Source organism: Phyllostomus discolor, chromosome 9, assembly GCF_004126475.2.
Source record: "Phyllostomus discolor isolate MPI-MPIP mPhyDis1 chromosome 9, mPhyDis1.pri.v3, whole genome shotgun sequence".
In the NCBI taxonomy this organism is placed as follows: domain Eukaryota; kingdom Metazoa; phylum Chordata; class Mammalia; order Chiroptera; family Phyllostomidae; genus Phyllostomus; species Phyllostomus discolor.
The window spans coordinates 43,446,633-43,473,280 of record NC_040911.2 but is presented as its reverse complement, the minus strand read 5'-3'; the positions used below and the strand labels follow the sequence as shown (position 1 = coordinate 43,473,280).

General features: G+C 40.9%; 1 protein-coding gene and 2 pseudogenes across 9 annotated transcripts in view; all 3 read left to right on the top strand.

The window, feature by feature from the left end:
• Window positions 1-26,648, top strand: part of DLGAP1 (DLG associated protein 1) — a 307,180-nt gene that overhangs the window by 168,001 nt on the left and 112,531 nt on the right. The window lies entirely within an intron of this gene.
• On the top strand, window positions 15,106-15,254 carry LOC114507198 (annotated as a pseudogene).
• On the top strand, window positions 25,110-26,564 carry LOC114506513 (annotated as a pseudogene).

The following is a 26,648-nucleotide window of genomic DNA, read 5'->3' as shown; positions in this document are numbered from 1 at the left end:
AGGAAAACCAGAGAGAGAAGCTTTAAAATGCCATCTCTGAGTTACCGATGAGGGGCCTGGGGTAAGTCCCCTTTCCAAAGAGACTTTTTCTTTCTCCAAGGGAAAGCTCACTTAAGTCCTTTTGTATTCTTTTGTTTCATCACTATTTGCAAGCTTTAGATAACTTCTGGTTAAATTTACTCAGACTTTTAAACTCTTGCTGGAGAGCAGGCAGCAAAATTAAAAACCATTTAAGCCCAGATGCCCATCACAAACAGGTCCCCTTGCCCTCTGCCCTTCCTGAATGTGCAGGTGGAAAGGGGGCACTAAAGCTGAGGGGTACACTCGCAGTGCCCACTGCAGGGCCTTGACAGTGAGGTGGGGTCCTGCGCACTGGATAACAAGCCGTGACTCGCCTGTCCCCAGCACTTCTCAGGCAAAATGGGTGAACACCACACCGGTCCGTCTTCACATTGGTGAATTAGCAGCCCTGACAGTACAGGAATTGCTTTACAGGGTCAGTTATTTGTTCTCTCTCCAGAGAGGACAGGACTCCTATCCAGATAGGAATTTAAAAGAATGAGCTGTATAAGGTATTTCTACCCTTCCCTCATGATGGAGCACTGCCATTAAGAATTTCAAGGGACTACCACCCGGGAGTTTCACTCCATGAGGGTCCTCTGCTGTCAGCACCGCAGCACACAGCAGATCCAGCATCGATTCTTTCCAGGAACCTCATTCCTCTGCCTCTTTAATGTGACCAAAGGGCTCTAAGTGGCCCCCTTGAATCAGATAGATATGGGCCTTGCCCTCACAGAAAATTTGATTCCCACCCTTCCAGAAGTGCAGCAACCAATGCAGGAGAACAGGCAAACTTGTCAGTGGTTGCAGCACATCACCACAAGGGCGCCGGCAATTAGATCCGTTTCTCTGCCTCCACCAAAGCCAATGCGACCACGCCCTCCCAGGATGAGGGCCTGCGCACCATAGTCTCTCCATCCGTTTTCTCAGACTGATCCACAGGTACAGTGAGAGAACATGGAGTCATAAACAGTGTCTAAACAGACGCTATTTAGATAGGTGGGTTTACATGGATTAATAAGATATAAGCAAACAAATAGATCTTGGCTTACTAATTAGTCAGAGTTTTAGCAACCTGTTTCTCCATTTTATTCCCATGGAGCTAACACACAATTTCTTCTATAATGCCTGGTGACACTCAGTTCTCCCCTTCTGAACTCAGGTCTTCTCTTAAAATTCATATCAAGATTCCTTTCCCTTCCCCTCATTTCCAAACTCAGTAGTACCAACATTGTGTAGATGCTTATGAATGCCTTTCTAACATGGTCTCATTTGAGGGACTTTTTTTTCTGCTGAGACATATCACTTTAGTGCTTCATCCTCCCTCAACATTATCTATCTTTATCTACTTTTCCCTGCTAAACTGTCATCCTCCTGCTATGGGAGTCCCAGGTCTGTGATCTGGATCAAATCATTCCGTCACTTTCTCAGTTTCTCTCTGCACCATGTCATGATATCACTCAACAAATCGCTATCATTCGTGAAAGCCTTCAGCGGTATCTTCAAGTTGGCTCTGAGCCAACGCTTACATTTTCAGAGCCCAGGTATGTTCTCATATGTACAAGCACTTTGGGTAAGAGAATTTTTATCATGTTCTCCATCATCTTCTGTCTTTGCCCGGGAGCTGTTGCTGTGTGAACTTTCCAGGGAGGATGAAGGACAGGGATGCAGCCTGTGCCCACACAGTGATCGGTGCTATTCCTGAGGATGAAGATGGAATGTCTCATCCATGCCCATCATCCTGCATGCTCAGGGTCTGGGTTTAAATGTAGGGTGGCCATTTAATTTATCATCCAAACTGGGTCACTACTGCAAGTGAAAAAGATACTATTAATAATTGTCACTAAGAGACACAGTCATCCTAATGAAATGGTATTATGCATCTAGAATTGTGTTTAAGCCCGGGGCCCCTGGTTAAGCTGGATCCTACTGCTCCCTTTGCTGATAGTTCAGGCAGAACAGCATCTTATGGAGAATTACACTGTAACTGCTGGAGTGTGATACATCTAAGAGGCAAACAAGTAGTTCACTCCCGCTGCAGTAGTCTACAGTACAACACTGGTCCAACAGGTGTGCAGGGCAAACAAAACTGCATCCCCCCCACCCCCAAGTCTTCTGAGAAGAAAGTTTAACATGTTTCTTTCCCCAACATAAACTGAAATAACCCCTTCATTTATTTCAGATTTCTTTTAGATAGCCTTGCAGATGGTTTGCTGAAATCATCATGCACAAAGTCTGTTTGGCTCAAAAAATTAAAATAACCTTACCAATTTGTCTACATTTCCCTGTAACAAGAAACTGAATTTCTTATTTCTGTCTATTAAACTTATTTTCACACTGCATTTTGTGCACTGAACTACAGAAATAACTCCCCAAAGATCCCCACATTTGTCCTTTATTACCTAATTCTGGAACCCCAAAATACAGTGTTATGAATCCTGACCTTGCCCTTGGTTGCTTTTCCAGGTAGTCATGTCTTTTTCTTTGCACAAGCCTCCTATCAAAAGTGTCCAAAGGACTGCGAGTCCTGACATCAATACACCCTAGAGGTCTTCTTCCTTCATCTACTTGCATGTGTCCGGCCAGGATCCCTGACATCAGCTCAGTAACAAGGGCATAAAGCTCCAATGAAAAGTGCTCCCTTCTAGGCCTGACCCCTGTGGCACAGTGACCACCAGGCCGAAGAACAGGGAACCACTGTACACTCACAGAGATTTAACTCTAAGTTGTTTTGGGAAAAACTGAAAGGGTATCTAGCACTGGACCTTCAAAATGACTATGTCTCACTTAGTCATGAAATGTAATTTTTTCTTTAATCAGGGAGCACAACCCCTCCTCCTACTGAAAGAAGCCTGGTTGTGCACAGCCCCTCGTGCGCACCCCCAGGCTCCCATGCAGCACACGCCCTCTCAGAGGGCTTTCTTTGCAGTGCTTTCTCCTCACAAATGCAGTGAGGTGACTTGGCTGTCATGATCCTAAATGCCGTCACTGCTGTCTTGTTTTTACATTTTTTAAAGCATCTGTTTTGGGGCTTGTGGTTTTACAAAGCAATCTTAATGTTCCCAATGGTATAATTGCCCAGATAAAGCCATGCCTGCTGCTCTGGGAACTGTCAAGATTAGAGGCTCAGCATGTGAAGGCAAATTTAGGAGAAACTTGTGTAATGCAGGGCACATTAATCCCCAAGGAAATTCTCCTGAAAAGCTGGCGGGTAAAGTCTCCCTCTGGCGGCTGCCGAGGTGCGCTCACAGGGGACAGAATGAAAACTAGCTGAAATGCGTTCCATGAAATTGTTACAGAGAAAACATTTCAAGAAAACAGGGAATTTATCCATATCTAGTGAACTTTTGAGTATCCCCCCATCTTCTAAAAGAAAACAAATGAAAAATAGCTACTCATTCTTTGAATACAGGCCTTCCTAACACTTCCATTTCTTCATCAGAAAGCAGGACCACAGGTGCCTCACACTTACAGCAATTCTGGCAATTTCTCTTGTTTCCTCTCTCTGCCTAGTTCATGACCAGGCTCATTTACTAGTCCTCTATAATATTTCTCATATTTTCTGCCCTTCCTGTCAATTTCTCCAACTATAAACATACACCTGCCCAGTAGCATTTAAAGTAGATGTGAGCCCTTGTCCATGTGGCCCAGTTGGTTGGAGCATTGTCCCATAAACCAAGGGGCATACTCAGGTTGTGTGTTCAGCCTCCAGGGTTGTGTGCTCAGCCTCCAGTCAGGGAGCATACAAAACACAAACAATATTTCTTTCCCACACTAATGTTTCTCTCCTTCCCTCTCTCTCTCCCTCTCTCTCTCTCCCTCTCTCTCTCTCTCTCTCCCTCTCTCTCTCTCTCCCCTCCTCTCTCTAAACAATGAAAAAAGTTCCTTGGGCAAGAAAACAAACAAACAAATAATAAATAAGCAAGCTAGAACTCCAAGCACACGAATCAGTCTCTCACTGACAGAGCTCCGATTCCTTGTCAGGACAGCTCCAGACTTCCATCCTAAGGACCAGTTATTTCTGGTGATCCTGGCCATAGTCTTCACATCATTTCAAAGATTCTGAAATCTGGAATAAGGGGTTTCTATAATGTGCCTGGATCCCCATCCTCCTTCCTAATTGTTCCTTTCTCTGAACGGCCTTGTGACCAGCCTGCACCATCAAGCTCCACACCTTGGTGAGTTTTGGTTTGATCCCACCTTCAAGGAATTTAGGACGTCCACATGACCCCTGTTTTCTTTTGTCCTGGCAAGGACATTTTCCTGTCTAGTTCTGAAACCAAATTCCAATCTTGTCCTCTTTTCTAGGACTTGAATCCTTATCCTCTGTCTTCTTACCCTGTTGCTTAGCTTTCTCTTGCTTTTCTCTTGCCCCACTTAACACCAGTCGCAGGAGCTCTGCCAACAGGCTTCACTGACTTTTTAGTTATTTCCTCTTTCTAATCTAGCAGGTGTATCACTCCAGGTATGAGCCTTCTTGCTGCCCATGGAGCTTAAATTCTTCCAGCTACACAACTTGCTCAGACACCAGCAACTTTGTTGAGACCACCTGCCCCTAGCAGGGTGCATATAGGACCCTACAGCCTGCCTCACCCCACTGGTTCTCACCTCCAGGAGAGTGTTCAGGAAGAAGCCCAGCATCTTGGGGGCACCTCTGCACAGAAGGTCCATTCCCCTGCCAGGCTCTACCCTAGGGGTCCACTATGCCTCTCCAGAACTGTTCTGTGGACATCCCACAGGAAATGCAAACAGGGTGACAACTTGTGCATCCCTGGCTTTGACTTATGGAGTAACTTTTCCCAACCCTGTCCAAGCCAGTGAAGGACTCACAATTGCACACCATAAAGCACCCCTGCTCTTTTAGAATGTAAAGTGGCCTTCCAGTAGTCATCCACAGTGAATGATAAATGCATACATCTCAACTTTACTGTGGCAAGTTGACACACGTTTAAAATCTTAAACAGCCCTGGCTGGTGTAGCTCAGTGGATTGAGCGCAGGCCTGTGAATGAAAGGGTCGCCGGTTCGATTCTCAGTCAGGGCACATGCCTGGGTTGCAAGCCAGGTCACCGGTTGAGGGCCTTATGAGAGGCAACCGATATCTCTCACACACTGATGTTTCTCTCCCTCTCTTTCTCCTTCCCTTCCCCTCTCTCCAAAAATAGAAATACATAAAATATTTTTTAAATAAGTAAATAAATAATCTTAAACAGTCACTTGCAGGAACTCTCTGCAGCTCTCTGTGTCACACACGGCCCATCCCATGACTCCTCCATGATTTTTGAGATCATACTGCACCCTGGGCCCATAATATGTCAGCACAGGTTCAGATGGAATGTTTTGTCTTCTTCATCACCCAAAGTCCAAACTTCCCCTTGGACTCAGTCCCCCAGAGCTTCTCCACACTAGCCTCTTCCCTACTCCAGGCCTTGGTGGCCAGCCACAGTGCTCCAACTTCCTGCCCCTTGCTGGCCTGAGCTCAACCAGCTGGCACAGAATTCATCAAATGTTTAGAACCCTCCTTCCACCTTGCCCTATGATCTTCTTTGAGTTTACAGCACTGTCATCCTCTTTAGCCCATATTATGATGCAAACATTCTGTAAAAACCAGAGCCCTCACTGATTTCCAGGGAGGGTGTGACTGCTTCAGGAGGCTCCAACACAGGACCCCTGTCATACCTTCTCACCATTAACCAGAGCATCACACAGCGACATTACACATGGAAGAATGCCATCACCCTGGAGATCCATGCGGCCAAGTTGGTTATTTCTCCCTGCTTCACATGGTATTTTGCTCCTCTGATAAGATCAGACAGTTTGTACACCTAGAAAGCCACCGTCAGCCTTCTTCAGCTGCTAACACAAGCGGTACCAGCACTTGAACCCTCAGCAATAGAGATGCCAAGGTGAAATGGGCCCCCTAGCTACCTCCTCACCCAACATGCAATCCCTTTTGTCTTTTTCAAATAAATAAACTTTCATTGGAGGAAAATACTTCCATTTTAATTGACTGGGACACTCTGACTTTGACTGTGAAACTACAGAGGAGTCATGGCCCTGAATATAATCATAGTCATAATCTTAAGTTGTGCTGAATCAATTATTATGGACATCTGACTTTCCCTTTTTTCTTTATCTAATCATATTCAGCAAGAAGCCACACCACAAATCTGATATACATCTATGCAGCAATTACCTCCATATTAAACAGGTTTTCTGACAAATTTATGCCTGGGCAGAGTATAATTAAATATTTTGCATTTCTTCAACATACAGATTAGTGTATGTAGAAAAAAGAAAAATCAAGTGTTAGAAAACATGTTTTGCCTCATGTTTGCTCCTAGAAATTAGCAATGCAATGGCTTGTCTATTGAGAAACCCAGAATGCCTTAAGCAAAGAGTTGAAGATCTTTAATAGTGACCAGGGTGCTGGCTTATGATGGCAATGCTGCCTGGCTTTCATGAACATGAGCAAGTCCAGAATTAGTAACCTAGATCCTAGCTCCACTTCACCAGCAGGCCTGCCTCATTGGCTAGTTCTGGAACCCTGGAGAATCTGGTTGAATTTCCAGGGACACAGCTTCTTGATTTCCTAACAGAGGAGAAAAGTTAATAAAGAAGGTTGGTTGCTGACAGTAATTCAGAGCTAATGTTCATTCCCTCATGAGCGTAGCAGGACAACCCAATAACAGGAGAGCACTTTGAAGCTTTAAGTGCTGAATAGTTAGCAAACAGCTGCCATATGCAGATCTCTGCCAGACCTGTGCATCTGACCCTCACTTGTCAAAAGAGGTTGCCTTCCCAGGGCTTGAACCACTGCCAGTGTAAATAAACGGGAAAGGTATTGAGCGACCTTGGAGAGCTAATGCCTGTCTAATCCACTGTAAATTGAGAGTGAGGGTGGGCCATAGAGTACATAGTTACAAGATACTCTGATGTCCAGTAAAGGAATAAACTGCTAATTAAAATGATAAAATTGCCTTTGAACGCTGGAGATCACTCGAACTTTATAATTGACTCTTACAATGTGCTTTGGATGTCCATACACAATTATTAATTTTTAGGGGGGATTCATTTTGTTTTGTATTAGCAATAAAAAACACTCCAAAAAATACACATGATGAAAATGATTGCTTCTCTCCTTTTGCAAGAGGCACTTAACCTTTCATCTTGAACTGTATTGCATTACTGGAGGAGGCCTATGAGCAGCCAGCAATTTGTTTCCTTTGATATTATTCTGATGATATATTAACTTATCAGTACATTTCTCAGAGTTCTCCTAAGGGTAACTCCTTATATATTAAGATGAACGAAAGAAAATGACTTGAGCAAATATAGAGAAAAACATGGAAAAAAAATATGGGCCATCATCTTGTCATTTTCAGGATTTTCTCTTACCTTTCCCTGTGTAAAGTATTAAAGTAAAATATTAAATTAATTCCTCAACCCTTTTAAAAAATATTATTGTATGGTAGAATTACAGAATTATTTAGGCCAATATTTGGTATGTTTTTATAGCAGTAAATGTAAATACAGGCCAATACATTTAAAAATTTTTGATAAAAGTTTACTTGCTCAAAGCTATACTCATGTTAATTTAACCTTTCTGAGCAATTTTTTGTTCATCTGACTAATGTTTTTTCAAATTAGCCTATTAACTATGGAAATCATCTGGCCCAAATATAAAAGGAAGCTGCCTTTATCAGGAATGGTCTTTATGTGGGTGCTTTTGAAGTTTCCTACTAAACCAGACCCTCATATGTGCCTTTGATCTCTACCAAATCCTGTTTTGTATAGCAGGCAGATATTGTCTTATTTCCTAAGTTATGTTTGCTTCTTCCTCACATTATTAGAAGCCAGCTACCCTAAGTAATATGAACCATAAGTCTTGGTCTCAGTGAATAATAACATGAGATGTGGAGCCTAATTCTGTTGTTGGGGATCAAAAACCTAATAAATCAGGAGACTTGAAGGGAAAAACTATGTGAAAACTAAAAAAGAATAGACATTATAAGGAAATTCCCATAGAAATAAATAGTCAAAGAAGAATGAGGAAACTAAGAGATCAATCACTTCCTTTCCTCATTTCTTCTTAAAACTTCCTTCTTCTCTAACGTGCTTCTATCAGCCTACGCTTTCTCTGGGCACTTCAATCACTTCATCCCATAACACACCTCAAAGACCCTGGGACTAGCCAGTCATTCCTGGCCATGCAAAGACATGGTGCTTCAGAATCAAAGTCCCCAAGTCAGGAGGAATAAATGGTAGCAGAAGGAGACTTGACCTTTGATGGTGAACACACAATACAATACATAGATGACATATTATAGAATTACACACTTAAAACCTACATAATTGTATTAAATAATATCACCCCAATAAATTCAATAAAAGTTAAAAAATGTCCCCAAGTCACTTTGGAATCCCCAAAGGTTTCTCCAAGAGCTAAACCACGGTCAAGTCACTATTTTCTTCCTCAATATTGCACACTCAAACCCTGACTCAGCCCTCAGGATACCATAAATAACCCTAGAGCTTAGATATTTTTAACAATGCTTAGGAATTTCACAAAAACAAGGGGAGTGGGGACTTCTGTCAGCATTTCTCCAACTATATTCCAGGATTTCATGAGGTACTCTAGAAAAAAACTAACAAAAAATATATATATCTCACCTGTTGAAATACAGTCATACCTCAGTACTTGTCAGCTTCAGAACTTGTCATACCCTGTACTCATTGCATTTTGATGAGAAAAAAGTGTTTCAGCACTCGGCGCTTGCTCGAGACTTGTCACACTTGCTAGAACTTGCATGAGTCACCATGCCGCCCCGCAAGTGAAAATGCTTCATCATTTGTTGATTGAAAAATTCGTTGGGTACTCATCAGTTTCAGTACTTGTCACGAGTTTCAGAATGAATTAACAAGTACCGAGGTACCACTGTATATTTGAGTATATCTCAGATGTAAACCTCTAAGGAAATTGCAATCTCGTTACCTAAGAAACCGTACAGTAAAGAAATCTCTTTAATTCTCATTAATCCAGAATTTTCCAAATTGCTCTAAACACAAAATCTTTTTTTATCTCAAAACATATTTTTGTATCTCTTAGGACCAGTCTTCCAAAGCTTACAATTTAAGAAAAAGTGAATGGCTCTGGCACATTGACCTGGGTGTATTTGTATAGGTCCAAATACTAGACACAGGAAACTGTAACTTTATATCCATCACCCATATTTTGGTTTGCTGAGGTGGGTACCACTCCTTAACATGTACCAGCATACCATTGAAATAGTTAATTACCTTCTCTTTTTCATGATGATGTTTAGAGGGAGGAAATGATAGATCCACTAGAAAAAGGATACATGATACATGTTGTCTAATATACACAAGGACAGAGATTATTTTTCAGACCTTCAGAGTATCACAAAAATGAGGGCAACCTGACCCTGGCTGATGAGAAATCTAAAATTACGTTTCTGAAATCCATTAAAGGTCAAATGGAGAATACAGCTTATTTGACAGCTGGGTTTCTAACATTATTGTTCTAGCTGATGAAAAGATTTGTCATATGAAGGTATCAGTTATAGTCTAAGATCTGGGAACAGTTTGGAGCATTTACAAGCAGGTACATAAATGAACTTAAATTCTGCTAGAAATCGCTGATCCTGCTTTGCAAATAATACAATAATAATACAAAGAATATTCTCCAAAAATTTGTTTTTAATTTAGTAAGCATTTGTTCAGAGCTTTGTTCTGCAAAAACATGTGTTACAAGGAGACAGGATACAGGAGTAGGACCTTAAAACCTTTCTAGAGAGACAGATACATGCATGAACCTGATGTATATATCTTAGGGAAGACACAAAACTGGAGCAAAGTGGAGGCTTACTAAAGGTGTGCTGGTTATGAGTAAGCTAATTTCAGGGTTCTCAATTGTACCATTTCATCATCAAATCTGTTTCTCATAAATACTTGCTTTGAGGGTTCTGACGACCATAAAGGAGGCCGGATGAAAGAAGCCACAATCTCCCGTATACATGAGGTTCGTGCAAACATGTCAGGAATCCACGGGGGGAGGAGATGGGAGGGCAGACACCGCCAGATGTTTCCCAGCCATCCCAGATTACCCCTTAACCCATTCCTCAGCTTCTTAGCCTTTTGTCATCTTTAAGTAGGAAAAATTTTTCTTATTTTAGTTTTGTGTTGTCTTTTTTTTTTACATACCTAGAATATAATACCTTAAACTAAAGGTAATAAAGTAATTATTATCAACAGTAACATTCTATAGTTTAAGACATTGTGGTAACCTCATACAAACAGGTATTTCACATTTTTCTTTTGTTTAGGATTTTTCAGAATTACATTGATCTTTCCCTTAAGTCACCAGGATGTCCCATTCTATTTCCCAGGTCAGCTTCTCTCTGCTTCCTTCACAGTGCTGGATTTCTACTTTGCATCTTATTCCTCCGTCTGATTTTAAGTCACACAGATTCTTTCATGTGAATCAAGAAATTTAGAGTTGATAACCATTATCCATAAGTACATACATTTTAGACGGAAAAATAATTGTCTTACAATGTTATTAAATTTTAAATCAGTCTTTGAGGTTTGGGATAATTACCTTATTAGAAAGCTGCTACTTGTTCAGAATTGCTCTTCAATAATACAGGTTGTTCAATTTGTGTGGGGAGGGTTTTGTTCATTTAAAAAAAATTTTTTTGAAGATTTTATTTATTTTTGGTGAGATGGAAGGAAGGGAGAAAGAGAGGGAGAGAAACATAGGCCAGTTGCTTCCTGCATGCGCCCAACTGGGGACCTGGGCAGAAACCCAGACATGTGACCTGACCAGGAATCAAAGCAGTGACCTTTTGGGTCGCAGACCAGCACCCAATCTACAGAGTCACACCAGCCAAGGCTTCTTCAGTCAGTTTTATAATCATCATATGTACTTCACTTCCTAGAATAACATTTGTTTTGTGTATTATTTTTTACATTGAGTTTCCAGTTTTTTCTTGGAAAATATTTTCTCCAAGTAAATTTTTTATTGCCAGCAACACATTCAATACTTTCAGTATTTCTAAAAGCACTTTTCCATTGTGGTGACTTTATATCACTAGTTAATATTATCAAAGCTTGATCTATTTAGAGCTTGGTTCCACATATTCAAGAGTAAATGTTATTCATAGTTTTGATAATTCTAAATTTGGGGGCCAATTTCTTATCAGATTTGATAAAATCATCATCTCACCATCATGTTTAACTTATAAAGTGATTAACAAAGAGCTATATAGCAAAGCAACTCAACTTTTCTATTTTGTTGTTTACATATGCTCACATTAGTATTATCTGTAATTTTTTTTAAGATTTTATTTATTTGTTTTGAGAGAGAGGGAAAGGGAAGGAGAAAGAGGGGGAGAGAAACATCAATGTGTGGTTGCCTCTCATGTGCCCCCTACTGGGGACCTGGCCCACAACTCAGGCATGTGCCCTGACTGAAAATCGAACCAGCAACCTTTTGGTTTGCAGGCCCATGCTCAGTCCACTGAGCTATACCAGCCAGGGCCTATTATCTTTAATTTTTAAAACTATCTTTCTGTTTTATGAAAACTAAGTCAGTGAAAACCAGATAATGTAATCAGAAAACTCTTCTAATGGTGCACCTATCAGCTGAAGTACATGAAATGGCACTGAAAACAAAGATTTGAGAGAGGATGCCAGTATCAGTTTCTTATTGATACTATAATAAATCATCACAAAATTGGTGACTTAAAGCAACATGAATTTATTATCTTAGAGTCCTGGGAGATTAGAATTATAGCATGGGCCTCCCTTGGCTAAAATCCTGTTGACAGGGCTACTACATTGCTTCCAGAGGCTCTAAGGAAGAATCTATTTTGTTTTTTTGGCTCCTAGAGGCTGCACACATTCCTTGGCTTGTGGCCGCTTCGTTCGTCTTCAAAGCCAGCAATGGCTGGTCAAGGCTACTTAGAATATGACCAATGATTTCTTTGGTTTAAGCTGGAACTCTTCTCTTCCTGAGGCAGTTGAAGTCTCTTCCCATGATGAAGGCCTGTAGGGCAAAAGAAAAATTGCAGGAAAGAAACACCTTTATATAAAGCCTCCATTGCTCTCCACAGCATTAATATAAGGGAATATTAATATCAGAGAGCTGAATCAAACATGCAATATTTGTCATTATCATAACCAATATAGACTTTAAATGGTGCTGCTAATACCATGGACAGTGTGCTCTGCTACAGTTCTCAAAACAATACTTGCGTAACCAATCTTTCTCCATCCTTACTTACTGTTCTGTCAGGGATTCCAGTCACACTTGACCACAATTGTCAGGTTTGCAAGAATGACTTCATGCAGCATTGCCTTGGTAAGCCTTGCTACTACACCATTCCATACTGAATACCAATTATTTTGTATGCTATGAAGACCCCCTCAGTTTCTAGGTTTATTGTTCTCTTACAATGAGAATCTAAAGGGGAGCACTTTTGGATTTGCACTAGGAGACACTCAGTGCTAGAAAAATACACCTTGTTCTTTTTCATGTTTCTCTCTTTTGGTTGCTCATAGTGCCTCACACTTAAATCCACTTCTTCACAAAAGAACATTTTTGTTAAATTATAATTACATCGAGGAGTGAGAAGGATCAGCTATTATTTATCAGACTATGCAGGCTTGTTAACAATGCTCAGGATTCTTATTTTCAATGCTTAGTGGAAAAAAAAGTTCTTTTTAAGTAATGACAAATGTTAAAGTATTGGAACCAAAAGGAAAAACCCAGGAGTAATCTGTGTTTACAGCTTCCTCATTCAAATAATCCTTAGACATTTTTCACCATCTGCAAATCCTTGCTTGACTTTATCAGAGAGCTTAGCAAGCTATGCTGCTTTCTCTTATAATATTGTTTGCAGTGCTACCAGCTAATGATGACCCTGTACATGCTGGTGTGGTTTAAGCACTTGGTTGTATCAGAAATCATGATTTTCTAGAACAATTACCTCTGATTTATTTTCCTCTTTCATCAGAATCTCAGCATTTTTTCTTGGCAAGTGAAAGACTCTTTCCCCAGGCTCTGCCTAGTGTCTCTCAGACCAGGCCTCCAACTGCCCTGATGGGGGTGCCCCAGCGCCCTAATATTTTTCCTTCCTCAGTTTTCATAGATGATTAATGACTGTAGCATGTCATAGAATTGTGGGTGAATTACTTTTCAACTGGTCTGATTGAGAAAGAGAAACTGATTCATGCAATGAGAGTGGACGAGTCCCAACTTTAAGAAAATTATGGAAATGTCTGATTGGATCATAGTGTTTACATGTGATATTTTACAAGCTGTCACCTCTTGTGGGGAACATCTTTCAGGTCAATAATAAAATACCGTTATTTGACCAGCTGGGTTTGACCGACTGCATCAAACACTGCTGTTTCTATTCTTAAATAATAATAGGCACCAAGTATTGACCCCTTTTAAGTTTCAGAAACATTTCTATGAGGTTACATCTGTGACCTCATTTAATCCTGTCACGCCCCTGAGAGTATTGCTTGTCCCATTTTACAAGGGAAAAAAATTAAGAATCTTGAAGAATAAATAATTTGCCAAAAACCTTGCACCTAGTAAGAGACCACAATACCACACACCCGCCCAGATACTAATTTTATTTCATTCACTTTTTCTTACCATCATTTCTCAACAATATGGCAAACAGTGTTTATCTTTTACAGTCTTATGAGTATTCTCTGAGATGATTTAGTACTCCTTAATTATTTGCTTAAAGCCTCATTTCCTCTCTGTGATGATAATCCTTTGTCTGCTCTTCATTATTAGGGAAATTCCTCATATGGAGAAAGCTGCAGCTATGTTTATTTCTAGCCATTTATACACTCATTATTTCATCTTTGGTGTTTAGCTGGGCCTCTAGAACTGAAATGCATCATTTATCATCCCAAATAGAGATGAAAAAAATGTTTCTCTTTTAACAGATTTGGAGGCTTTCCAAGTCTAATCTTTTCTCTATAAAACCTCAGACTGAGTTGCAATAAAGCTATTTCTTTTTATAGGGTTCTATCAGAACAGTTCTTGCTTATATATTGTTATTTTTAGTTTGGGTTGTTTATTATAAAGAGAAACTAAATTGATCTCTTGATATTTTTATATATTTGGCCTTTTCTCACTTGATTTCAGCATCTTCCCCATATTTTATCAGTTAGAGTACTCAATAAAAAATACACATTCAACGTATTTTTTTAAAGCTTTGGACACAATAATCAATCCAACAACATTCGAGTGATGGAGAAAGCACCTAGGAGTTCCATATTGTAGAGTGTTCCCTAGAACCCAGTAAGAAGTCCTGTGCCTACACACGGCCCCAGTCCCCAGAGTCAGAATCAGAATTACAGCTAGAAGAGACTTACTTCATCCAGAGTAGCTGTCTCATTACAGATTAGGCAACAAAGATCAAATTAACTTAACAATAGTCAAACATCTTTTTAGAGAAGTGTCAGGACTCAAATCTATGCCCTTTGATTCATAAGTTAATAGCATCTTTAGAAAACTTAGAAACTTGGAGAGAATTGGGCCTAATTCCTTTTCTCATTTATGTTCTTTATTATATAACTAAAAATTGGTCATGTGGTCTTGGACTTTATCTAGAGCTTTTTCCAAAATATAATAGTCTCCTAGTAATAACATACTGGCTTTTTGCAGAGAAAAGGAAATAAATATGAACCCAAGTATAGGGAATCTGTAATTTATCCAGCAATATCAATTTGTATAAATATTTTATATGCCATTTGGTGAAGACAGATAAGCATTTTATTTAGTCATTATCATCTATCATATAAGATAACTAGAAATCAGAGTTCTTTGAAGATGGCTATTAAAAAAATACCCTTGAGTTTTAAAATGCCTCACATTTTTATTAGCATCACACAGTGAATAGTTGTCAGTCTGTGGAACTGGAAGCATAGCTTTCCTCTGAAGATCCTGGCAAGAGACATTCTTTTTTATGGATACTCCTGGTCACAAATTACTGTGAAAACTGACCTGGCAGAGGAGATAACCATGATCCTGAAGGTAGTTTCCCCAGAGCAAGGCTCACTCACTGCACTCCAGGTGTGCTGACCCCTGCAATTTCCCCAAGTGTCAGAAACACAACTGCATTATTTGTGGTAGTGGGGAACTGCAGTTGGGAGCTGGGGTGGAAACAAAAGAAAGAAAGAAACAGGAAAAAAATCATTGTTATAAATGCCCTTTGTTAATTCTTCCAAAATGTCATCTCTAACCCTAAAAAAATGACTGAAAAATGAGAAGATAGTGTTGTTTTCCAGTCCATGTAAACCTCTTGCAATTTCTCTAGAATGATGCCTATTCATATTTCCCTGCTCTGGCCATGGAAGCAGTGATTGACTTGAATCCTGGGCAGACTCCATGTTTGTGCCTATAAACTGAGTTGAAATCAACCTCTCTGCTTTCACCAAGACAGCCAAACCCCACACTTACTCACATCTCACCAGATCAGTTGTGACTCCAGACTTGGTCCCATCCCTTTGGGACTAGCCTTCTTAGCTTGCTCTGCTCACCTTTCAGCATGATTACAGAAACCAGGCCAGGTAGCACAGGTTCAACAGAGACATTCTCCCTTTGTCCTAGTTCCAAGTATGTGAATGATAGCATTTGTGTGTAGAGAACGCTACCATGGGTAAAAACAGTCTTTTTCCCCTACATTTTTTATGACTAAGTTTTGAGGATGAAGCAACAGAACACATCTTACAACAGGATAGAATATTTAAAATCAGGGCTTCCTCAGAAAATTTAGACTCTATGATCAATTCCAACCTGCAGTATTTTCTTCTGCCCTCAAGCCTGTGATGTTACCACTGTCCATTCTCTCTATACCCCCACATATCTGGACATCTGGGATAGGTGTGGAGGCAGAGTCAATGAACATTTTGTTATTTTCTTCATTTAACCCTAAGCAGCGTAGAGTGATCATTTTGGTTGGTTTTGTGGCTATTTTGCTTTAGAAATCATATGGAGATAACAAATTGGGATTTTTAGCCAGTCTGACTTGTCATGCTACTGACTTGACGCCATCACAGGACAAGAATATTCACCATCAACTAGAGACATGAAAGCCACAAACCTTAACCAAGATCGCCTGGAAGGAACTGCTGTGCTATTCTTTTTGGGAAATTATTCACACTTTATACTATTCCCTTGGGAAATATCTCCACAACCTAACAGAAGTCAGAAAACCATAACAACAACTCATGTCCCTATTGGCCTTCTTAAAGAGCCAAGTCAGCAGAGAGCTCGCAGGCCACAGTGAGTCTCCCACAAACTCTGTAATGTGTGCTGCACATGTGTCCGCTAGTGACTGGTGAGGGGCTGAGCACAGGGTGACCAAACTGTGGGGAGTGGTTAAAAACTCTAGACAGTAGTATCACGCTCTTTCCTTGTATTTGTGCTTTGTTCCCTGTGAGACTCAGGGTCAATTGTATCAATCCAGAGCTATGTTTCTCTAGAAGTAAAAGTTGATGTTAATTTTCACAACAAAAGGAACGATAATGTTGTCACACAAACCCTTTTATGGTTACAGAGATCTCATTCTTTATTATGTTAGGAGGGCCAACTAGAACAGAATTAAGGAATAATTATAAGAGAATGAAGGTCAACAAGAGCTTCTGTGAAAATGGAAAAATTTCCTAGGGGGAAATGAGAAAATGGCATTTGTGGCAAAGACACAGGGGCCTTGTTGGTCAATAACACAATAATCACAACTTAAGCATGGACCACCAGTGATGGTCACAGCTGTCCTTGCTCACTGACCTCTTTTGTGAGCTGGGGATTACCCCCAACACAGAGAAATACAGGACACATCCCACACGCATTTGTCATGCAAATATCCTGCACATTGTGATGTATAGAAGAAATTGCTTACACTTTCATTTGCTAGAGTTTTGTTCTATATTTAGGTATAAAAGAGCAGTTTCTAAGACAACTAGAGGAGAAAAATCCAATTTTAAGTCTTCTATAATGGCTTACAGACTAGATGGAGGTGTAGGTAAATGCTATACTCACATCGTCCCACAACACACATCAAAATTACAACTAAACCACAGAACAACCATCATCCAGAACTGCCTGAAATCTACGTGAATGGAAGTGCTACAACTGAAGATATAAAGAAGAAGCCACATAGAGACTGGTAGGAGGGGCAGAGACACAGAAGGGGCTGGATGGTCCCACATTCATGTGTGGCAGATAAAAACTAAAAGGGATATCTTGGCTTGCAAAGGTACCCTGTGAGGAGCAAGGGGTCCCAGCCCCATGTCAGGCCCCCAGCCCAGGGTTCCAGTGCAGAAAAAGTAATCCCCATAACTTCTGGCTGTTATTCCCAATGGGGAATGGGGCTGAGGGAAACAGAGGGCTCCTGGAGTCCCAAGCAGTTCCTTGTAAAGGGCCCTCATGCAGACTTCCTCAGATTCACTGCCTCTCATGTCCAGCACTGAGACAACAGCTAGAAAAGCATCAGGTGCATATTGAAATATGAGAAGGAACTAAATCTGTGGCATTAGGGTGAAAGCTGGAGGAGCAACTTTCTTCTAGACAGAAGTGCTGGCAGAAGCCATTGTTCTTTTACTGAGCCCTCCCCTGACAAAGTGGGCATGTGGGCATTATATCTGAATCTCTATCAACCTGGCTATCACTGTTGACCCTGCCCTGGTAATTATCTGAGACCCCCACCACACCCAACTTTTGGGCCCACCCAAAATGTTTCCAGTTTCTTTTCCATACAAATAGCCCATCTTGGCTCATGCTTCAGGCTTTATTAACATCTCTTAAACAAGCAACATCTGACCTTGGCAAGCTCCATACCTTTCAGTGGCCCCAGCCCAGCACTAGCAGCAGCTGGCCTTGGTCTGAAGTTTGACCTCTCCTGGGCACCACCAAACCCAGCACAAGTAACAGCCATCTGTAGATTACTTTGTAGCCCATGCTGGGAAGCACCAGGCAGAACATAAGCAGCAGATGGCCTTGACCTGTACCTCCCAGGAGGCCCTAGAGCCTGCATACCCAGTAGACAGCTCCAGATAACATCAAAGCACCACCCATTCACCTTTATAAGCAGCACACTCAAGGGTCAGGCTCAGTGGGTACAAGAGCCCCACTGAAGTAAGCCTTGCTCTGTGTGGTGGGCCCCTGCACAGCTGATCTTTCATGGTGGTCACAACCAGTCCTTGCAGCCAATCAGCCTGGGGGTAATCCCTCCCACTGATACACCAACAGCAATCAAGGCTCAACTACAACAGGAGAGTGTACACAGACCACACAGTGGGTGTGCCTTGAGTACCCGTCTTGAGCAATAGGGGAGGCTGTGCAACTGGACCCTACAGGACACCTACTATATAAGGCTGCTCTACCAAGCCTGGGAGAAGTAGAAGCTCTACATAATACACTGAAACAAACACAGGGAGGTTGCAAAATGAGGGGCCAAAAAACACATCCCAAATAAAAAACAGAGCAAAACTCCAGAAAAGGAACTAAACAAAATGGAGACAATCAAGCTACTAGATGCAGAGTTCAAAACACTGGCTATAAGGAGACTCAAGGAACTTAGTGAGAAACTCAACAGCAAAAGGAGATCTGGCCAGAAACTAAGGAAACATTAATTAAAATAAAAAACAATTTATAAGAAATTACAGTACAGTGGATGAAGCTGAGAGTCACATGAGCAATTTGGAATGTAAGGAACAAAAACTAAGTACAGCATGTACTTCACTTGGTGAAGGAAATAGACATATGATTCCAGGAAGCACAGAGATTCCCAAATGAGGTGGATGCGAAGAGGCCCACTCCAAGACACATTATAATTAAAATGCCAAAGGTTAAAGAAAAAGACATAATCTTAAAAGCAGCAAGAGGAAAACAGTTAGTTATCTACAAGGGAGCCCTGTAAGACTGTCAGCTGATTTCTCAAAAGAAACTTGTCTAGAAAAGATTGGTAAGAAATATCCAAAGTGATGAAAAGTAAGGACCTACAACCAAGATTACTCTATTCAGCAAAGCTGTTATTTAGAATCCGAAGGCAGATAAAGAGCTTCCCAGACAAGAAAAACTAAAGGAGTTCATCACCACCAAATCATTATTATATAAACTGTTAAAGGGCCTTCTGTAAGAAGTAGAACAAAAATATGAACAATAATATGGCAATAAATACAGTATCTATCAACAACTGAATCTAAAAAACAAAATAAAGAAACCAGCAGAACACAAACAGAATCATAGATATAGAGAATGGTTTGGTGGTTGTCAGATGGGAGGGGAATGGGGAAATGGGCAAAACAAGTAAAAAGATTAAGAGGTACAGTTTGGTCGTTACAGAATTGTCATGGGGATATAAAGTATAGCATAGGGATTAGAGTAGCCACAGAATTTATATGCTTGACCTATAGACATGAGCAATGGTGGGGGTATTGCCTGAGAGATTGGGTTGCGCTCTGTGGATAGGGGGCAAAGGGGTAAAATTGGGGCAACTGTAATACATATTACAGTTGTAAAATATATTGAAAATTACATTTTATTGATTATGCTATTACAGTTGTCCCATTGTTCCCCCTTCACTCCCCTCCACTCTGTACATCCTCTCCCACCCACATTCCCCCCTTTAGTTCATGTCCATGTGTCATACTTATTATTTAGCTTCTACATTTCCCATACTATTCTTACCCTCCTGCCTATTGTCTACCTACCATCTATGCTACTTATTCTCTATACCTTTTCCCCCTCTCTCCTCTTCCCACTCCCCTGTTCCTAACCCTCCATGTGATCTCCATTTCTGTGGTTACATTCCTGTTCTAGTTGTTTACTTAGTTTGTTTTCGCTTTTGTTTTTGGTGTGGTTAATAATTGTGAGTTTGCTGTTATTTGACTGTACATGTTTTTTATCTTCTTTTCCTTAGATAAGTCCCTTTAACATTTCATATAATAAGAACTTAATGATGATGAACTCCTTTAACTTGACCTTTTCTGAGAAGCATTTTGTTTGCCCTTCCATTCTAAATGAAAGCTTTGCTGGATAGAGCAATCTTGGATGTAGGTCCTTGCCTTTCATGACTTGGAATACTTCTCTCCGGCCCCTTCTTGCCTGCAAGGTCTCTTTTGAGAAACCAGCTGACAGTCTGATGGGAACTCCTTTGTAGGTGAATGTTCCCTTATCTCTTGCTCCTCCTAGAATTCTCTCCTTCATTTTAACCTTGGGTAATGTAATTATGATGTGCCTTGGTGTGTTCCTCCTTGGGTCCAACTTCTTTGGGACTCTCTGAGCTTCCTGGACTTCCTGGAAGTCTATTTCCTTTGCCAAATTGGGGAAGTTCTCCTTTATTATTTGTTCAAATAACTTTTCCTCTTGTTGCTCTTCCTCTTCCCCTTCTGGTACCCCTATAATTTGGATGTTGGAACATTTAAAGATGTCCTAGAGGCTCCTAAGCCTCTCGTCATGTTTTTGAATTCTTATTTCTTCATTCTTTTCTGTTTGATTGTTTCTTTCTTCCTTCTGGTCCACTCCATGGATCTGAGTCCCAGTTTCTTTCCCATCACTATTGGTTCCCTTTATATTTTCCTTTATTTCACTTAGCATAGCCTTCATTTTTTTATCTAATCTGCAACCAAATTCAACCAGTTCTGTGACCATCCTGATCACCAGAGCATCTTCATCACTTAGTTGTATTTTTTCTAGAGCTTTGATCTATTCTTTCATTTGAGCCATTTTGTTTTGTCTTGACGTGCCAGTTATGTAGTGAGGGCAGAGCCTCAGGTGTTCACCTGGGTGGGACAACCCAGTCACTAGGTTGTGATGCTGTATGTGGGGTAGGGGTCTGAGAGGGAACAATGGTGCTTGCTCCATTCTCTGCTGGATTTCAGTCCCTTCCGCCACTTCCCCCAAGCAAACTGGGCCTTTCTGTTGTGGATTCCTGTGTGGGTGGGTTTGTGTATGTTCTAGGACCCTATGGGTCTCTCCAATGAACTCTCCTGGGAGGCTGGGTGTCTCTCCCAGCACCTAAACCCCCACAGGTGTTTTCAATTAGTATTTTGAGGCTTTATTTCCCTGCAATGGAGTCCTGGGTTACTCAGTCTTTCTCACTCCCCAGTTTTGCCTGGTTTATCTACACACGAAGGTGGGTCCACCTGGTTCCACAAACCACCTCGTGTGCAATCAGCTGCCTTCCGCAATCAGCTGCCTCTCTGGGTCCACCCGCTGCTGCCTTGTTTGCCCGCCAGGGTCCACCAGTCACCACCTGCGCACCCGGCATCCACCAGCTGCTGGGGGTTTTTTGTTTGTTTTGGGGGGTTTTTTTGCCACGACCCCTCTCTATTGGGCCACCTGACTCTGTCCCTCCTACCGGTCTGGACGAATGTGTCTACTTTAACTCCTTGGTTGTTGGACTTCCATACAGTTCAATTTTCTGTCAGTACTGGTTGTTATTTTGTTTCTAAATTTTTGTTGTCCTTATTTTGGTTGTGTTAGGAGGCACAGTGTGTCTACCTACACCTCCATCTTGGCCGGAAGTCAATAAAATGTAATTTTTAAAGAAATTTTAAAGAGCCTATGGGACTCAATAGGCACAGATAAAAAGTGATAAACCCATAAGCATATTAAGCAGAAGGAAGACTCAGTCAAATGGCTTGGGGGTGGGAAAACCCAGGGTATGTTCAAACAAGAGCTAGTTTGAACATACTTGAGTTTGCCTGAAACACTGGATCCATGTAGTGAACACTGGGAACATGACCTCCCCAGACTATGGAAATCACTTGCTATTTAGCTGAGAATCCCGGATTGAATCCCTGAGAAACCACTGAAGGTTCTTAGGTATCTTTGTATGTGCCCCAGAAATAAATAGATAATGAGTAATATTAGAATAGATACAAGTGTTAGTTGGTGAAAAGGATAGAGAATTTTCTTGTTGAATTAGGGCCCAGGTTAGGTTGAACAATACCTGAAACCCACAGAGAGCTTACTCAGTTGGTAAAATAGAAACATAGAGACATGCTAGAATTCTCCAATGGCCTTATGGGAGAGTCAGTCCTCAGAAGAGTTGATTAAGGTACAAGAAAAAGGGATTGTGGTCACAGGAGCACTTTTATTCTTCAAGCACTTAGAGGTGGAGTTGTTTTGGGAAATGCTGATGTCTGAGGTATGATGAGGCTGGTAGTGGGAAATGGACTAGAGATAAAGATCACTAAATTTGAGAATATTTTGTGAGGTCGTAAACATGAATACTAAAATCTTAGAGGATAGAATGGAAAGGTCAATAAAGCAAGGACTAAAGTCATTGCAGAAGATGAGGAATATTCTAAAAGTTAGTAGATTCAACAGAGAAAATGGTGTAAATGGACTTAATCTCAAAACAAAGGAGTATGTAGGATGGTGAAATAGAAAAATGATTGATAAATGGCACTGGGAATGAAAAAGTATGGTGATCCACATGAAAACTGAGAACGTTCATTGATTGCCTCAGGGAAACAAAGCCAGTGATTGGGAACATGGGTAGGAAAGAGACTTTTCACTGGCTACCCTGATGAATTTTGAAATTCAAGTCATGAAAATGTGGTACTGTTACCAAACAGCAAATGGGGCCCTGCTGCCCACAGCCATCCACTAGGCAAAATTCTGGAGGCAAAGTTTTGGTGCTAAAAGAAAGGAGTTTTGACTCAAAACTACACAATTTTGGAATGACAGCTTTCCACATGCATTAGTCACTTAAGCCTATCAATTAAGGCTAAACTCTTTCACACCTGAGTTCTCCTATCATTCCCCTTGTTAATTTTTATCTGATTTCTATAGGGTTAGTTTTCAAACTGAAACAACATAAGATACAAAAGCTACACAATTTTAGAAGAATGGCAGGCTCCTGCCTCAGAGCCCATCCCCTCTGGAACACCCAAAGAATAAACCCTGCCACCCTCTGCCGGGCCAGCCCAATCCTAGGCTGTGCCCACAGTGCCTTCCCATCCAAAATTCAACCAAACTACCTCCTTTGGGAAACACGGGAAGCTGCAGTATGATCATCCAGGCATCCTCTAGGAAGAGAGCCTGAGAGCCAGCCTTTGCCCTCTTTTTATTTTAAACCTTCTGGCCCATAATTCCATGCACTCTGGAGGCATTCTGCTTCTCAACCAATCCGTTCTAGACCATTTACCTTGGGCGACCTCCTTCTACAGCCCCATCCTACTCCTCCCCAGTGATCTGATCAGATCTCTCTGTATCAGTACCTTTTCTAATCAACAAATTAATGTATTTTTCTATGTATGCTGACCTGTGAGGAGAAGTGGACTCAAACTGGCAAGGGCTTGGCTTCAGGGCAACAGGATTAATGATGAAAAGTCAGTTTCCTTAAGGCAGAGGTATGGAAGGAAGGAGTTGCTCAGGAGAGAAAGGGTTCCAGAAAGACTGGAGGTGCAAGTGAACTGGATGGATGAGACAGCTAGAGGGCATGAAAGTGAACAAAGATAATAGACATTAAGGAAACAGGAAATTGTGGGGTAAATGGCAGTATCTTATTAATAATAAAAAAAATCTGATTCACTAACCCAAGTATCCATTGAAATGCTAGTACTCTGATCAAGCTTCTGCAAATTTGCCCTCCTAATGTCAAATTTTGTTCATGACTTGCAGCTTGGAAAGTCAAGAAAGGCAAGTGATACCATTGCTCTTTGCAAAAGATTTTCTCACTAGAGTTCTTAGTGAAAACAAAAGTGCAATAGACTCCTTTCACATAAATGTGTCCAATTTCCTGGGCATTACATAATATATACCGGACTCATTATTTTCCAACTCTTCCTTGCTTTTGATCTTCCACTCTTTTATAATCACATTTTTAGACATAGACATAATATTTTCTATGGTAATTAAGATTACCCTTGGCCTTGCCTTGCTATCTAAAACCAAAAGTGAAATAAAGTACCTTGGATTTAATACAAGGAGCAAAATAGATTAAAATCCAGGTTACTGTTTTTGAGACAGAGGCTTTATGAGGAATATTAAAACCAATTGTTCATTGTATAATGTGCCTTATTTTAATCAAAACACACATACACTCAGTAAGCAAGCTGGATGTTTACCAGGCTACTGACTATTGCATCCAGTATTGAATTTCAACATTTATTGTATTCTCACTATGTGAAAAGCACTGAAAGAAGGGCTGCAAAAGTAAAATGTGTGGAATTTAAAATGTAGGAGACATTTTGCCTAGAGATAAAGAACTCAAACGTCAGAGATCCCCAAATTATAGTCCAAACTTCCCCCTGAACCTATGTAATCACACCGTGTTAGTGATTCTCTGGGCCTCAGTTTTCCTGCTGTCTGAGTCCCTCCTGCCTGCTCTAACAAAATACCAGAGACTGAGTGGCCTATGAACAACAGAAATTTATTTCTCACAGTTCTGGTGGCCTGAGGTCAGAGGTCAGAGTGGCCACATGCTCAAGTTCTATGTCTGGCATGGCTTCCTGGATGATAAACAATCTCACATGTAACTTCACATGGCAGAGGGGCAAGGGAGCTTTGTCGAGCCTGTTTTATAAAGGCACTAATCCCATTCATGATGGCTCTTCTCTCATAACCTGGTCACCTCCTACCAGCCCCACCTTCTAAGACTATCACCTTAACATTAGGATTCCAACATGTGAGTGTTAGGGGGACAAAAACATTCAGGCCATAGCATTCTGCTTTAATTAGATTGTAAAGATGAAATGAGATCATGCATATAAAAGTTGCCCCAGTATCTGCTACTCGACAGTGCTCTGTGAATATTAATGGGTGGGACGATAAAAGTGATAGACCTAGTGGGAATGATTAAAGTGATGTAAATAATGGAAGTGGGAAAGGTGGAGGTGGTAGAGGTGATATCGGTAGGGTGGTAGAAGTAGCAGAGGCAATAGTGGTAGAAATGGTGGTGAAGACAATAATGATGGAGGTAATGATGGTGGAGGTGATAATGGGAAGTGATAATGGAAGTGGTAATAGTAGGTAGAGGTGGAGTTCATGGATGTGGTGGAGGTGCTGACAATGGAGGTAGTGGAGGTAGGTAGTAATGGTAGAGATGGTGATGGAGGAAGTGTTGATGGTGGAAGTGATGACGATGGAAGTAATATGGTGGTGCTCATTTTAATTATAACAATCATCTTCCTCTACATCATAACAGATTTGTGTGCTAACAATAGTTAATACAATAGTTTGTCCCTATGATTGTCCTATCTACAGGGATTTTCTATCAACACTTCTAAGGAGCAATAGTGTAAGATAACCAATGGAAACAGTGCTCTAGAGGAAAGCACAAGTCACTAAGGGTAACAGAAATATAAATAATTAGAATATTGTATATTGCCCTGGCTGCTGTGGCTCAATGGATTGAGTGCTGGCCTGCAAAGCAAAGGGTCACTGGTTTGATTCTCAGTCAGGGCACATGCCTGGTTTGTGGGCCGGTTCCCCAGTGTGAGACATGTGAGAGGCAACCACATATTGATGTTTCTCTCCCTTTCTCCCTCTCTTTCCATCTAAAAGTAAATAAAATCTTTTTTTAAAAAGAATATTGTGTATTAAGGGCCATACAGAGATATGAGGAGTGTTAAAGGATGCAATAGTGGGATAGATATGTGCCTGAAGAGGACTGGGAAGACTTCACTGTAAAAGGCACTAAGTTGAGCCCAGGGAGTTAAAAGAAATTGTTCACATGGAGAATAGAGAAATGGACAAGGGAAGTTGCTGTTGCTGCAGTCAGGTCTGTGGCCACCTTAAAGCTGCCAGGACCCTCTGCTTCACCGCCTCTTCCCAACCTCCTCCACCATGCCACCATACATAGGAGAACTTCGAGCAGCATTGCACCTTTGAACAAAGAGTAGATGTCCAACTTATCTGAGAACAACATCTGACTAAAATCCCAGTGACAATATAATTATACAAGGGTGAGAAGCAGCTTTCTGTCCTGGATGAAACCAAGTTTCTTGTACCTGTTCCTGTCAATGTGAGTGAACTCATCAAGATAATTAGAAGGCCCTTACAGCTCAATGCTAGTCAAATCTTCTTCTTGTTCGTGAGTGGGCACAGCACAGTGAACGTGTCCACACCAACTTCTGAAGCGTAGGAAAATGAGAAGAATGAAGATGGGTTTCCTGTATATGATATATGTCTTTCAGGAAACATTTGGAATGAAATTGTCAGTGTAAGACTAGAAAAAAATGCATCTGTTCTAAAATTTTTAAAACTCTTACCAACAGGGGTAAAAAACAGATGTTACCAACTGAGATCGATCAGTTCATCTAATCACAGATCATGGAAACAGCAGTGCTCCTGCCCAGGAGTTTCCGAAAGCTGTCTTCGTAATTCAAGCAGAAAAACTGAGTTCCCAACGAGCACGTTCATCTTTGGGAAACTATATTATTTAATGTAGGCCATTTGTCTTCAAATTTAGAAGTTTAAAAATAAAATACTTTACATTCTAAGTTACCAATAAAAAAAACAGGGGAAGGATTTCTAGGCAGAGAGGGTAGCACATGCAGCAGAGTGAAGGCACTCAGGTATTGG